Source organism: Aristolochia californica, unplaced genomic scaffold (genome assembly GCF_029961685.1).
Source record: "Aristolochia californica isolate CCGP_79_NKW_82.1479 unplaced genomic scaffold, dmAriCali1.0.hap1 SCAF_13, whole genome shotgun sequence".
NCBI lineage: Eukaryota > Viridiplantae > Streptophyta > Magnoliopsida > Piperales > Aristolochiaceae > Aristolochia > Aristolochia californica.
In genome coordinates, this window is record NW_027181804.1 from 10,757,442 (window position 1) to 10,772,992 (window position 15,551).

The following is a 15,551-nucleotide window of genomic DNA, read 5'->3' on the forward strand; positions in this document are numbered from 1 at the left end:
TTGATTATGAAGAAACCTTCTCTCTTGTGGAAAAAATGAACTCGGTACGTATATTATTATCTCTGGAAGCCAATTCATCATGGCAGATATATCAACTTGATGTTAAAAATGCATTTTTGAATGGGGATATTAAAGAAGAAATTTATATGCAACAGCCACCTGAGTATGTGGTTAAGAGGTAGTCAGTATGACACCAAAAAAATCTTTGTATGGTCTAAAACAGTCCCCTCATGCATGGTTGGAGAAATTTAGTCAAGCCCTCGTACGGGCCGACTTTTGCATATGCTCTGTAGATCACTCAGTATTTATTGAAAACACACTGAGAAGTAATGTAATTCTGGTTGTATATGTTGATGATATCATTTTAATTGGTAGTGATTCTGAGGGCATTAAGAAAACAAAGGAAAAAATATGTGTTGAATTCAAGACAAAGGATCTTGGACAACTCAAATATTTTTTGGGTATTGAAATATTACAATCTAGACATGGGATTGTGCAATCCCAAAGGAAGTATGCCCTTGATCTACTAGAGAAGACATGAATGATGGGATGCAAACCAACAGACACTCCTATGGACTCAAATACAAAATTATGTGGAGGCACTGGTGAAGATGTAGATATTGGAAAATATCAAAGACTAGTGGGAAGACTTATTTACCTGCGTGTAACAACCCCGGATATATCATATGCAGTTAGTGTGGTAAGTCAATACATGCACAAGCCACAACTTAGTCATTGGCAAGCACTTGAAAGGATACTACGATATCTGAAAGGGGCTCCAGGAAAAGGACTTCTCTATAAAAACCATAGTCACTTCAACATCAAAGGATTCTCAGATGCAGACTGGGTCGGATCCTCGGATGACAGGAAACCTACTTCGGATTTTGTACGATGGTTGGAGGGAATTTGGTTGCATGGAAAAGCAAGAAGCAAAATGTAGTAACAAGGTCTAGTGTAGAAGCAGAATACAAAGCCATGGCACACACTATTAGTGAAATCCTATGGATAAGATCTCTTCTCACTGAATTGGGATTCTAGAGAGAAGCTCTGATAGATCTATATTGTGATAATCAAACAGCAATACAAACTACATTGAATCCAGTCTTCCATGAATGAACAAATCATATTGAAGTGGACTACCATTTTATATGAGAAAAGTTCCAAGCAGGTTTTTTTATCTCTAAGGCTTATATCATCACAAAGTCAAGTTGTAGATATTATCACCAAGCCAGTCACTCACAAGATTATGTCTACGATATGCAGCAAGCTGGGCATTTATGATGTTTTCTCACCCCTAGCTTGAGGGGGAGTGTTACAATGTGATACCCAGCATGGTGAACGAGCTGAAGGGTCCCACCATGAGGACGTGGGACACCAAGAAGAGTCCTCACCCAAGCTAGCATGAGTTAAGGACAAGCTTAAATGAGTCAGAAGACTTGAAGATCAAGTTGGACCCATAAAGATACCACAAGCTGGCAACCTTATCAATATGACCAGGAAGGTCATGTGGGGCCCACAAGGATAAGGCCATGAGCTGGCCTCCTCCCTTATATTCACATGATTGAAGAAAAAGTTCTTGTTCAACTCATATTAGTCTTCTAGTAGATTGTGTTGATATACTTATCTTAGAGAGTTAGAGTTGGAATGTAATTAGGAGATCGAAAGGCTAATTGTATAAGGACTCTATCTCTTCCTCTACTCTCTCTCTCTCTCTCTCTCTTTGCTTGGTGCACACCTCTTTTTTCTCTTTTCTTTTTCTTCTCTCTACCAGAGAGCTCTTCTCCCCTTTTCCTCTTTTTCTTTCTTCTTTATCTTGCTCGAAATATTGGAAAAGGGATCCTAAATTCAACAAGAAGAAATTTTTATATCGGATTATTTCATGGGTTCTTTTACAAAGTTTATTATTTGGTTCGTGTTATATGAGTTGGAAGATGTTCATGTTATATTCAGCTGCAACTATTATGACTCTTTGGGAACATGACTATTGAAGAATACCATTGTTTATTTGTCCCCGTAAAAAATATCAAAAATATCAATGGTTGGGATTCCATGATGGAGGAACTTAATACCCCGTAAAAAATATAAAAAATGTCAATGGTTTGGATTCCATGTTAGAGGAACTTAATTTCCCATAAAAAATATCAAATGTCAACGGTTAGGATTCCAAGACGGAGGAACTTAATACCCCATCAAAAATATTAAAAATGTCAATGGTTGGGAATGCATGATGGCAAAACTTATTACCCTATCAAAAATATCAAATGTCAACGGTTGTGACACCATGACGGAGGGACTTATTATTAAATCTATGTTATACCCCCCTGAATTGTCCAGTTGGGCCTCTTGGAAGAGAACCCCAGAGTGAGGGGGAGTGTTCAAAGATTGGAGAACAACCATTTTATACAAAAAGATTCTATACATCATTTGCAGCAAACTGGGAGTTCTTAATGTTCTCTGACCCCCAGCTTGAGGGGGAGTGTTGGAAGATAGGGCCCAAGCTCACACGACTAAGGAAGTCCCACATATCTAAGAGTATTATAAGATGGCCCACAAGACCAATGAAGGCCCACAAGATGGGCCCAAACCCATAAGAAGTAGGACCCACCATGATTACTACGAGTTGGCATCCTTATCACATAAGTTGGAAGATCAAGAAGGACTCACAAAAGCATCTTTACTTTATGGTCACGTCCTAGAAGAGTTCTAGTTTGAGTTATGTTTGTCTTTTATCTATATTGAGTTATTTAATTATGCTAGGACTTATCTTTAAGTGTTAGAGTTTGGGTCTAATTGGGACAAAGATAGTTTTATTGTAATTGGACTCTACTACCTTTCTCTATTATAGATAGAGGTTCATGTACTTTGATTACAATAAGTTAATGAAGTCAATGAAGTATTTCTCATTCCTAAAAATCAACAAAGGGAGTTGTCTAAGAAGTTTGCAATGAAGGATTTGGGTGCTACAAATAAATCCTTGGGATAAGGATTACAAGGGTACTGGTGTCTTGAAACTGTCACAAGAAGAATATGTGAAGAAGGTGCTGTGAATTTTCAACATGAATGATGCGAAACCAGTGACTACTCCTTTGGCTAGTAACTTTAGGCTCTCTAAGGAGCAATCACCTTCTACTGTGCAGGAGCGAGGCTACATGACCAATGTGCCTTATACTTTTGTTATTGGTAGTCTCATATATGTCATGGTGTGGACTAGACCAGACATAGCTCATACATTGGGAGTTGTCAGCGGATATATGAGTAATCCGGGTAAACAACTCTAGAAAGTAATGAAGTAGATTCTCAGATATTTTAGAGGCACTGCAGACTCAGCCTTATGTTTCAGAAAGTCAGACTTGGGATAATAGGGATATGTAGATGCTGACATGGCTGGAGACATTGATGGCATAAAGAGTACCATTGGATATGTATACACATTGGGTGGTACATTAATTGGCTAGGTCTCTAAGTTGCAAAAGATAGTCGCTCTTTCTACTATTGAGGCAAAATATGTTGTCGTGACTGAAGTCAGCAAACAGATGGTATGGCTGCAGTCTTTCTGGGATGAAATAGGTATGAAGCATGGGAAGAATGTGTTATATTGTGACAATCAAAGTGCTATTCATTTATCAAAGAATCATGTTTATCATGCCATAAAAAAGAACATATAGGTGTGTTATGACTTCATTAGATCAACTTTGGAGGATGGAGTCTTAGCACTTGAGAAGATTCAAGGAAGTCAGAATCTGACTGATATGTTGACAAATACAGTTACGATTGAGAAACTTAAGTTGTGTGCAACTTTAGTTGGACTTCTCTTTGAGAATTGAGAAATTGTTGCCGCTACAAAGGAGATATTGATGATGGATTAGTCTCCAAGCAGGAGATTGTTAAGTTGTGAAGCTTAATCAATGCCCTACGTTGAGTTAGTATGTAGATATATTAACTATTGTTTCTTAAAGGGTATTTTTTGAATTTCACTCTTGTAAAGTGGTTGCCCAGGTTTTTTCTTTATATTGGGAGGGGGGAGGGGGGGGCGCCGCTATTATGGTTTTATGATTATCATCACCGTGAAGGAGCTGGAGTTATAGCCCGAGAGAGCTTAGAGAAAACACCTGTAAGTGTGTATGATTTCTCTTGTAAACTATTTCATCTTTATAATGGATAATTGCAGCGGCGGAAGACAGGACGTATTCTCACCTTGAGGCAAACCTGTATAAATCTTGTTTGTTCTCGTGCTTGTTTTTCCTTTCTTCTGTGATTATTAATATTTTTCTCGTTAGTTTGGAATTAGGGCATCTAATTTCTAACACACTGGAGATATATTCTTTGGCATAATCAGACCTAAGTACTTTTATTTTCTAATCTAATTGAGTGACCTCCATAACATGAAAGGATTTAAAAATTGATGGTACTTCATTTGATCTTTAAAGAGAAATAGCCATGTGGTATGAGTAAAATCATCAATAAAGGTAATAAAGTACTTAACTTGGGAAATGTTTGAGACACTCATTAATCAATGAAAAAGGAGCAACACTTTAAGTTCAAACCGAGGAGAGTATGTGGTCCTTTGGTGTTTGCTCAATTGACACACTTCACAATTTAAACTTGATATATAATTAAAGGTAGGAAAAAGAAGATGAAGAGATTGTGTGGATGGTTGTCCCAACTGATTATGTCATAGACTTGTCTTAGTGTACGTGCTTGAGATGACATTTATTTGAGGCACGTCCATATAGTAGAGCCCCCCTTATTCATAGCCTCCACCAATTACTTGTGTCGTTGTAAGATCCTAAAATACATAGGAAGTGTGTGAGAAGGTGATGGAGCAATTGAAATGTTGTGTAAGTTGACTAACAAATAAAGATTCAAGGGAAACGTAGGAAAAAAAGAATATCTGTGAGTGGAAGTGATGATGTAACATAGGTGGATCCTTTCCTGAGAACTTTAGTTTGGGAGCCATTAGCTATGGTAACAAATTTATTTGAGAGACAAGGAGAGACAAAGCGGAGTAGATTTCTGTTACCTATGATATGTTTAGAGACCCCTGAGTCAATTATCCAGAATGAAGAGGAGGAAGTGGTAGAGAGCATACCTAAAGTGGTGATGCCAGTAGCAATTGAGGAGGAACCTGGAGGAGAGCCCATCAGATTTTTTCATTTTCTGGAATAAGTCAGACTCATCATTGGTAAGGGTCTTCTTTTCCATTGGCAGGGTAGACTTGTCCTCCTTTGTAACACTTATTGAGGCTTGATTAGCCTTGCCACATTCTGGTGGGCCATGGATTTTCCAACACTGATCGATATTGTGGCCATATTTCCCACAATGGGTGGATTCTTTGCCTTCTATGTTAGGAATTAGATGCCCTAATTCCAAACTAATGATAGCAATAATAATAAACGCAAAATAAGAAAAAGGCAAGCATGAAAATACAACAAGATTTATATAAATTTCCCTCAAGGTGAGACTACGTTTTATCTTCTACAGCTACATTAATCCACTATGAAGATGGAAATAGTTTACAAGAGAAATCGCACACATTTATAAGTGGACTTCTCTAACCTATCTTGGGCCAAAACTCAAGCTCATTCTCCGTGATGATGATTTTACTCTAGGTGATGAAATCCTAACAACGGCGCCCCCAAATATAAAGAGAAAATTAGGGTAACTAGATTATAAGTGTGAAATCTCCAAACTACCCTTAATGCAACAATGATTTGTGTGACGACTCAGCGTAAGGCATTGATTAGGCTCCACAACTTAATATTCTATTCTAGAGGAACCATTCCCTCTACCTCTACCTCATCCTTCTCTATAATTTCTTCCACCACATTGGCTATGGTCAGTTGATGTTCCCTGATTCCCGGAGTACATAGCGGATTATACTTTAGTGGAAGAAGGGAAAGAGGAGTATGGAATGCAGAGTAATGTGTCATATACATCTTTAAAGGTGGGAATAGCATGCAGAGGTGCTTAGCAGTTGAGTTTTACCAATGTTGAATTTAGGATCCCTTTTCCATAATCACGAGCAAAAGAAAGAAGAAATAAAAAGAGAGAAAAGGGGAGAAAAGCTCTCGGGTGGAGCAGAAAAATTTAAAGGGGAAAGGATGAGTTGCGCCAAGCAAGGAGAGGGAGAGAGATAACCAAACTCGGGATTGAATGTGTTGCTTGATTAATTTCGAATTACAACCTCTCTATTTATAGGAGAGGAGGAGGTAGAGTCTTCATACAAATTGTCATTCAATCCTAATTACATTCTAACTCTAACTTCTTCAAAATAAGTAAGTCTCAATATAAGTAAGTCTATCCATACTAGGACTCCTAGAAGAGTAGGAGTTCTTTATTATCCACATGAATATAAGGGATAGGCCAACTCGTGGCCTTATCCTAGTGGGCCCCTCATGATTCTCCAGCGCACCTTGATAATTGTGTTTGCTCGTTAGATCTTGTGGGCCCCACTTGATCTTCAAGTCTTCTAAATCAACTTAGCTTGTGCTTCTTGATTTCTTTACTCGAGCTTGCTTTGGGAGAGGACTCTTCTTGGTGTCCCAAGTCCTCTAGGATTCTTCTTGATGACCTACATCCTCATGGTGGGTCCCACCAGCTCGAGCACCGTGGTCGGCCCCACATTGTAACACTCCCCCTCAAGCTGGAGGTGAGAAGATGTCATAAACACCCAGCTTGCTGCATATGGTAGGCATGATCTTGTGAGTGATCGGTTGGTGAGGATGTCTACAACTTGATTTTGTGAGGAGATGTTCTTCAGGGATAAGAGACCATATTGGAATTTTTCTCGTATAAAGTGGCAATCAACTTCAATGTGCTTTGTCCTCTCATGAAAGACTGGATTCGATGCGATATGTAGTGCTGCTTGGTTATCACAATATAGATCCATTGGAGCTTCTTCATAAAATCCTAATTCAGTGAGAAGGGACCTTATCCATAAAAGTTCACTTACAGTGGCTGCCATGGCTCTGTATTCTGGTTCTGCACTGGACCGTGCTACCACATTCAATTTTTTGCTTTTCCATGTAACCAGATTTCCTCCAACCATCGTGTAAAACCCAGAAGTAGATTTTCTATCATCTAAGGATCCAACGCAGTCTGCATCCGCGAAACCCTCAATGTTGAAGTGTCCATGTTTTTTTATGGAGGAGCCCCCTCCCAGGTGCCCCTTTCAGATAATGTAGTATCCTCTCAAGTGCTTGCCAATGACCAAGTTGTGGCTTGTGCATGTACTGACTTACTACACTTACTACACATGAAATATTTGGCCTTGTTACACATAGGATAAGACGCCCTACTAACCTTTGATATTTGCCAATGTCCACGTCTTCTACAGTGCCTCCACATAACTTTTTATTAACATCCATTGGAGTGTCTATCGGTTTGCATCCCAACATACCTGTTTCTTCTAGTAGATCGAGGGCATATTTTCTTTGGGATAGAATAATCCCATGTCTGGATTGTAAGACCTCAATACCCAAAAAGTATTTTAGTAATCCACGATCCTTTGTCTTGAATATAGCACATATTTTTTCTTTTATTTTTTGAATGCCCTCAGAGTCACTTCTAGTTAAAATGATATCATCAACATAAATAGCTAGAATCACCTTACCACTTGCTGTGTTCTCAATAAATACTGAGTGTTCTATAGAGCATCTGTAAAAACCTTCCCATATGATGGCTTGACTAAAATTTTCAAACCATGCCCATGGGGACTGCTTTAGCCCATATTGATATTTTTTAAGGCGACATACGGACTCCCCCTCAACCACATATCCAGGTGGTTGTTGCTTATAAATTTCTTCTTTTATATCGCCATTGAGAAATGCATTTTTGACATCCAGTTGATATATTGGCCATGATGAATTAGCTGCTAAGGATAATATTATACGTACTGACGTCATTTTTTCCACTAGAGAGAATGTCTCATCATAATCAATGCCATAGCATTGAGTATATCCTTTTGCAACCAGTCGAGCTTTCAGTCGTGCAATAATCCTATCCGGATTATGTTTAATTGTATAAACCCATTTGCATCCAACGGGTTTTTTGTCTGTAGGTAGATGAATCAGTGACCATGTATGATTCTCATTGAGTGCCTTCATTTCTTCATCCATTACTGCCTTCCACCCTGGATGTTGTAGAGCATCCTGATATGACTATGGAACAGATATGGAGGAAATAGAAGAAAGAAACTGACAACATAAAGGTGAGAGGTGATGATGAGACACAAAATTGGAAATAGGATGAGAAGTAGAAGATTGAGTGCATGAACGAGGTTCTTTTCTGATAACAATAGGGCGATTATCAAATTGAGGACCAAAAATGACTGGTGATGAAGGACTTACCTCTGGTGGATCTGACAACTCGGCAGGTGTGGTATTGGCCATTGTCTCTAGGGGCTGATCAATCTCTGTATCACGAGGTACAACTAGTCTAGGAGAATTTGGTACTGATGACATACCCGGTGGAGCGTTGTCAGAATAATATGATGAGTCTTCAAAGAATGTTACATCCCTATACACAAATAAACGTTGCAAAGAGGGACTATAACAAATATATCCCTTATGTGTACGAGAGTATCCCAAAAAGATACATTTTAGAGAGAGTATCCCTTCTGTGTTTAGGCAAAGTATTATGGACAAAACATTGACAACCGAAGACTTTCAATGGTAATGTAAACAGATCATCATGTGGTAATAATTTAGAGTAGAGGGATTTATTCCCAAGAATAGTACACGGTAGGCGATTGATAAGAAAGCATTCTGTAAGGACAGCATGGGGCCAATAAAAATATGGGACTTTCACGGCATATAAGAGACCTCGAGCTACCTCAAGAATATGATGATTCTTTCATTCGGCTACACCATTTTTTTTATGAGTATAGGCACATGATGTCTGATGGATAATGTCATTCTCTTAACAAAATGAGTCAAGGTCTTTTGAGACATTATCTTCTGACCAAATTGTGTGAGTACCATTGCATAGAAATATTTAAAAATAGATGGTATTTCATAACGCTCTTTAAAAGTAAACAACAAAGTTGTACGAGTAAAATCATCAATAAAAGTGATAAAGTATTTGACTTGTGAAATATTAGAGACACTTAGAGGCCCCCAGACATCAGTATGAATCAAAGAAAAAGGAATGCTACTTTTGACATCAGGACGAGGAGAGTATGTACTCCTCTGATGTTTACTTAACTGACACACCTTACAACTGAATTCTGACCTTTTTTGAAGAGATGGAAACATAGAATGAAGAGATTGTATGGATTGGATGTCCCAACCGATTGTGCCATAAACGTGTCTAATTCTCAGTAGTAGACACCATATTGACTTTTGGCACGTCCAAGTAATAGAGCCCCCCTTGTTCATGACCTCCACCAATCACCTGCTTTGTTATAAGATACTGAATAACACATGAAGTAGCTGAGAAGATGACCGAGCAATTAAATTTTTTTGTAAGCTGACTCACAGAGAGTAAGTTTAAAAGGAAAATAAGAAACAAAAAGAATATCATGGAGCGGAAGTGATGGGGTGGCAGAAGTGGAACCTTTTCCTTGGACTTTTGTTTGTGAACCGTCAGCTATGGTAACAAACTTGTGGAAAAGACTCGGAGATGAAGAATGTAATAATGATTTGTTAGCTTTAAGATGCTTGGAGGCTCTTGAATCAATTAACCAGGATGAAGAGGAGGCAAATAGCATACTTGAAACAGTAGTGGCAGCAGCAGTAGTGGTAGAGGGGCTAGGAGACTTCATCAGTAATACTTTTTTTTTTGCAGTTGGCGGATTGTTTTCTTGTGCATTACTTATGAGGACTTGATTAGCCCTTATCGATTCTGACTTGTCATTCGCTTTGTAGCATATTTCTTTATTGTGGCCATATCTACCACAGTAAGTGCATGGCCTATAACGGCATTGGTCTATAGTGTGGCCCAAAAATTTACAATGAGTACATTTAATATCATCCGTTTGGCCAGCACTATAACCTCTTCTTTTTATCATATTCTCATCAGCCATGATAAGCTCTTCTTTTTCAAAAAAACTTCAAATAATTTCACCAAGTAGCACTTCTCCAATCAACTCGGTATATGTAAATATAGAATCAATGCTAATTATATTTTTTTTCAAGAAAACCAATCATAAGAGGCTCAATAGCAATATTCAATATCATGGAAATCTTATCCCACGAAAAAAGTTCTATGTTGACGCAAAACAATTGGCATAAATTCGGATTTTTCAATACAATAGAATACCAGCATGACCTTTGATTCTTCCAATTCGAATATATTATTCAATATAGATAAGATTGACATGGAATTTTTTCCATTTGAAAGTAGACTTAAATAAATTTCATCCAAGTATAACATCTCTTCATAAAATATAATTATCAGAAGATAAATAATCTGATAGGTTTTTGTCTCTGTCATATGGCCGAACTAAGTTTTGTTTCTCTTGTTTTTCCAGAACGACCATAGACTCTTCCAAGATCAATATCTCCATATAAAAAATCATACCAAGAATTGGTTGAATATGTCAGAAAATAGACTTACAAATATTTATTTTGATATATATTTCTTCATATAAAGTCTAGTTCTAGATAGTAAAAAAATACCTCAGAATCTGAAGATTGTTGCTACTACTCGAACCTTTTTGCAATCTGACCTTCACTCATTCAAATATCAATATATCTCTGTAGATAACTTTGATGGGAAAAAATAATTCTTCTTTGGAAAGTAGACTCAAATAAATTTCCGACAATATATAATTTTCAATATGAAAAACTTCGTGAGTTTTCCTTCACAAAAGCCTTTTTTGAGTGGTGTTGATCATCACTTTTCTAGAGCAATCTTTTGTCGAGGGATCCTAAATATGTTGCTCTGATATTGTGTTGAATTTAGGAACCCTTTTCCATAATCATGAACAAAATAAAGAAGAAAGAAAAAGAGAAAAAAGGGGAGAAGAGCTCATGGGTAGAGCAAAAAAAATTAAAGGGAATGGATGAGTTGCGCCAAGCAAGGAGAGGGAGAGAGAGAACCAAACTCGGGATTGAATGTATTGCTTGATTAATTCCGAATTACAACCTATCTATTTATAGGAGAGGAGGAGGTAGAGTCTTCATAAAAATTGTCATTCAATCCTAAATACATTCTAACTCTAACTTCTTCAAAATAAGTAAGTCTCAAAATAGGTAAGTCTCAATATAAGTATGTCTATTCAAACTAGGACTCCTAGAAGACTAGGAGTTCTTTATTATCCACGTGAATATAAGGGATAAGCTAACTTTTGGCCTTATCCTAGTGGGCCCCTCATGATTCTCCAGTGCACCTTGATTATTGTGCCACCTCGAGAGATCTTGTGGGCCCCACTTGATCTTCAAGTCTTCTAAATCAACTCAACTTGTGCGTCTTGATTTCTTTACTCGAGCTTGCTTTGGGAGAGGACTCTTCTTGTTGTCCTAAGTCCTCTAGGATTCTTCTTGATGACCTATGTCCTCATGGTGGGTCCCACCAGCTCGAGCACCATGGTGGGCCCCACATTGTAACAAGCAACTTTGAGATATGGCTTAATATTTGCTAGACAAATGGCAATGGCTAAGGCTTCCTTTTGCTTGTCTTGAACAGATATATTAGTGGAATTCGGTTGAGCTAGCTTCTATTCTTGAAGAAGGCCTCTGAATCGAGCCATATATTCATGGATATTTTCTCCTTTTTTAGTATTGAAGATACTTTGGAGAATATCATATGGCTTTTATGAGTTGTCGGAGCTAGAGTACAACTTAGCACTTGTCTCCAAACTTTGCTTAGCAGTGTCTAGATGAACAACACTATTGGAGACAAGTTCTTCCATGCTAGTGATGAGCCAACTAATTACCTAAGTGTCATTTTTTACCTACTTAGCATAAGCAACATCTTCTTCAACAATAGGTGGCCCAAGTTAGGTTAGGTGACCAAGTAGGTCCTTTGCAATAAGAAACCGTAGTAATCTTGAAAATATCATTCTTGCTACCCATGTATTCTTCAGCCATAAGAGGCAATTCGAGGGTAATAGTGTACTCAAATGTGAAGTAGCCTAAGTAAGCAACTTGTAGAATCAAGTGAACCCAAGGCTAGTTCAGGATATTGGAGGAGACCTCGAGCTTATCAAGACTTTTAGGCAAACAAGGAACCCTATTAGGCAAGAAAAAAATTTGTATAATCCATTCTCTAGTCTTCCTTTTAGAGAATAGTAAAAATCAATCAACAAGCATAAAATCAAGTAAGGTAAGGTGGCATTCTGAGCAAGATCTTTCCAAGATCATTCCAAAAAACATATTTGACTCCAACTTGGAATAAACTAGTCTAGATTCAATCCTTATGAGTTAGGAAAGATATGATTGATTGAAAATTAAACAAATCAAGCCTAATCAAGAATATATTGATTGAATGTGAGATCTAAAAAAATAGTAATCTATCTTCAAATACATTTGACCACTTCCTTGATTATTTTGTGTTGGATTCCTTTTATGTAAAACACAATCTTTTATTCTTGATTTTTTTTAAATTATGGAGCCTAATCAATGCCCTACACTGAGTTGGTACATGGATCTAGTAATCCTCATCCCTAGTATTTGTTTGGCAGCACCCAAATGCTTCATTGAAAATTTCTTTGACAACTCCCTTTTCAATTTATCTATTTCCTGTTTGCAAGCACCTGCTATCAACATTTCATCAACATATAGTAGTAGAATGATGTAGGAGTCATCAAGCTTCTTCACATAATAGCAACGATCTGTCTAGTACCTTAAAAACCTATTATTACTCATAAAGGTGTCAAACTTCTTATACCAATATCTTGGAGCTTGTTTAAGACCATAGAAGCTCTTTTGAAGTTTGTACACCATTTTTTCCTTTCCTTGTGCTTCGAAACCCTGTGGTTGCATCATGTAAATTTCTTCCTCCAAATCACCATGAACAAAGGTTGTCTTTACATCCAACTGCTTTAAGTGCAAGTTTTCATTAGCTACTAGTCCAAGCACTAATCTAATAGTAGTCAATTTCACAACTGGAGAGAAAATCTTAGTGTAGTCAATTCCTTCTTTTTACTGAAAGTTTTTTACCACCAACCTTGTCTTATACCGCTTGTTACCATCATGTTCATCTTTTATTCAGTACTCCCATTTGTTCTGCAAGGCCTTCTTTCCTTTGGGTAACTCGGTCAACTGCCATGTCAGATTAGATAAAAGCGAATCCATCTCATCCTTCAAGGCCAACTCCCACTTGGTTGATTCATCAACATGCACAACTTCCTCACAACTCTCTGGTTCACCTTTATCAGCCAATAAAATATAATTCAGTGCAGGGGAGTACCTCTGTGTTGGTCTTCTACATCTGGCAGATCTCCTGAGTTCAGTGATAAGAATGTCCTGATTTACTTCTTGGGGTATGTTTTCCTGGTCTTCCTAAGTAATATTCTCCATCTTAATAACTGGAAGATTTCTCAACTGAATCACTTCATACTTCTTGGCTTAATCACTTGTGCTCTCAGATTTTGTTCTAATCTATCTTTGTACAAGGCACTTTCATTGAAGATCACGTCCTTGTTCCTGATCACCTTACAACTTTGGTCATCCCAAAAGCGATAACCAAACTCGGTACCACCATATCCAATTGAGAAACAAATCTTAGATTTAGCATCAAGTTTACTTCTAATAGCAGAATCAATATGAATATAAGAAACACAACCAAAAACTTTCAAGAAAGAAAGGTTTACCTCTTTGCTGCTTCAGACCTTTTCTGGTATTCTAGTTATGGCAAATCTCCTGAGTTCAGTGATAGGAATGGTCTGATTTACTTCTTGGGGTATGTTTTCCTGCTCTTCCTAAGCAATATTCTCCATCTTAATAACTTGAAGATCTCTCAACTGAATCACTTCATACTTCTTGGCTTCATCACTTGAGCTCTCAGACTTTGTTCTTAATCTGTCTTTGTACAAGGCACTTTCATTGAAGATCACGTCCTTTTTCCTGATCACCTTACGACTTTGGTCATCCCAGAAGCGATAACCAAACTCGGTTCCACCATAGCCAATGGAGAAAAAAATCATAGATTTAGCATCAAGTTTACTTCTAATAGCAGAATCAATATGAATATAAGAAACACAACCAAAAACTTTCATGAAAGAAAGGTTTACCTCTTTGCTGCTTCAGACCTCTTCTGGTATTTTGCAATCCAATGATGTTGAAGGACCTCCATTGATCAAATAAGCAGTGGTTCTAATAGCTTCAAACCAGAACATCTTTGCCAATCCCTCATGTAATCTCATGTTCCTAGCACGCTCGTTCAAGGTATTGTTCATCCTTTCAGCCACACCATTCTGTTCAAGTTTTCTAGGAATGGTCCTCTTCATCTTGATTCCATTATCAACACAGTACCGCTTGAACTCATCATCTATGTATTTTCCCCTATTATTTGACTGCAAACACTTCATCTTCAAATTTTTCTCATTCTCAACCATTTCTCTCTGGCTCTTAAAGGTATCAAAAACATCAAATTTATTTTTCAAGAAATAAACCTATATCTTTCTGCTTGCATCATCAATAAATATCACATAGTAGTTAGAACCACCAAAGGAGGTAACTGTTGAAGGCCCCCATACATCTATGTGAACCAATTTCAATTTTGTTGTCTTTCGCTCCTTTCTAGCCTTAGAAAAGCTAACCCTTTTTTGCTTGTCGAAAATATAGCCTTCACACAAACTGTTATTTATAGTTTTTAACCCTGGTAGCTTCCCTTTGGACTGAAGCACTTTCATTCCCTTCTCACTCATGTGGTCAAACCTATCATGCTACAAGTCAAAATAAGTAATAGCATCAGCAACTGCAACCGTGTCTCTGCAACAAAAAGTGATGTAAAGAGTTCCAATTTTAACTCCTCGTGCAACAACCATGGTTCCCTTTGTGACTTTCCAGGCAGTACCATTAAAAGTCACATTATGACCCTCGTCATCAAGCTATCCTACTGAGATCAGATTACACATCCATTTTGGCACATGTCACACCTTGTATATTTTCCACACACTCCTGTTTGACATCCTCAAACTGACATTACCTATATCAACAATATCCAAAAGTTCTCTATCAGCAAGATACACCTTCTCGTGATCTCCAACAATATAATTCTCCATGATCTCATGATGTGTGGTGGTGTGAAAAGAAGCTCCTGGATCTAACACCCAAGAGTAAATAGGGCTATCAACCAACAAGAGTAGAGCATCTTGTACTTCTTCAGTCACCGCATTTGTAACATCATTTTTCTTTCATCCTTCTTCGGTGCACTGCAGTTTTTCTTTATGTGACCACACTTGCCTCAATTCCAACACTCCACTTCCTTCCAAATTTTGACTTGCTTCTACCATTCCTTGACTTTCCTCTACCATTGCCCTTGTTGGAATTTCTCTTGAAGTTTCTACCCCTAGTATCAACACTTAGGGTAGAATTAGATGTCGACGATAATCCAGAGACCTTTCTACGAACTTCCTCTGAAAGAATGGTATCCCGAACATCATT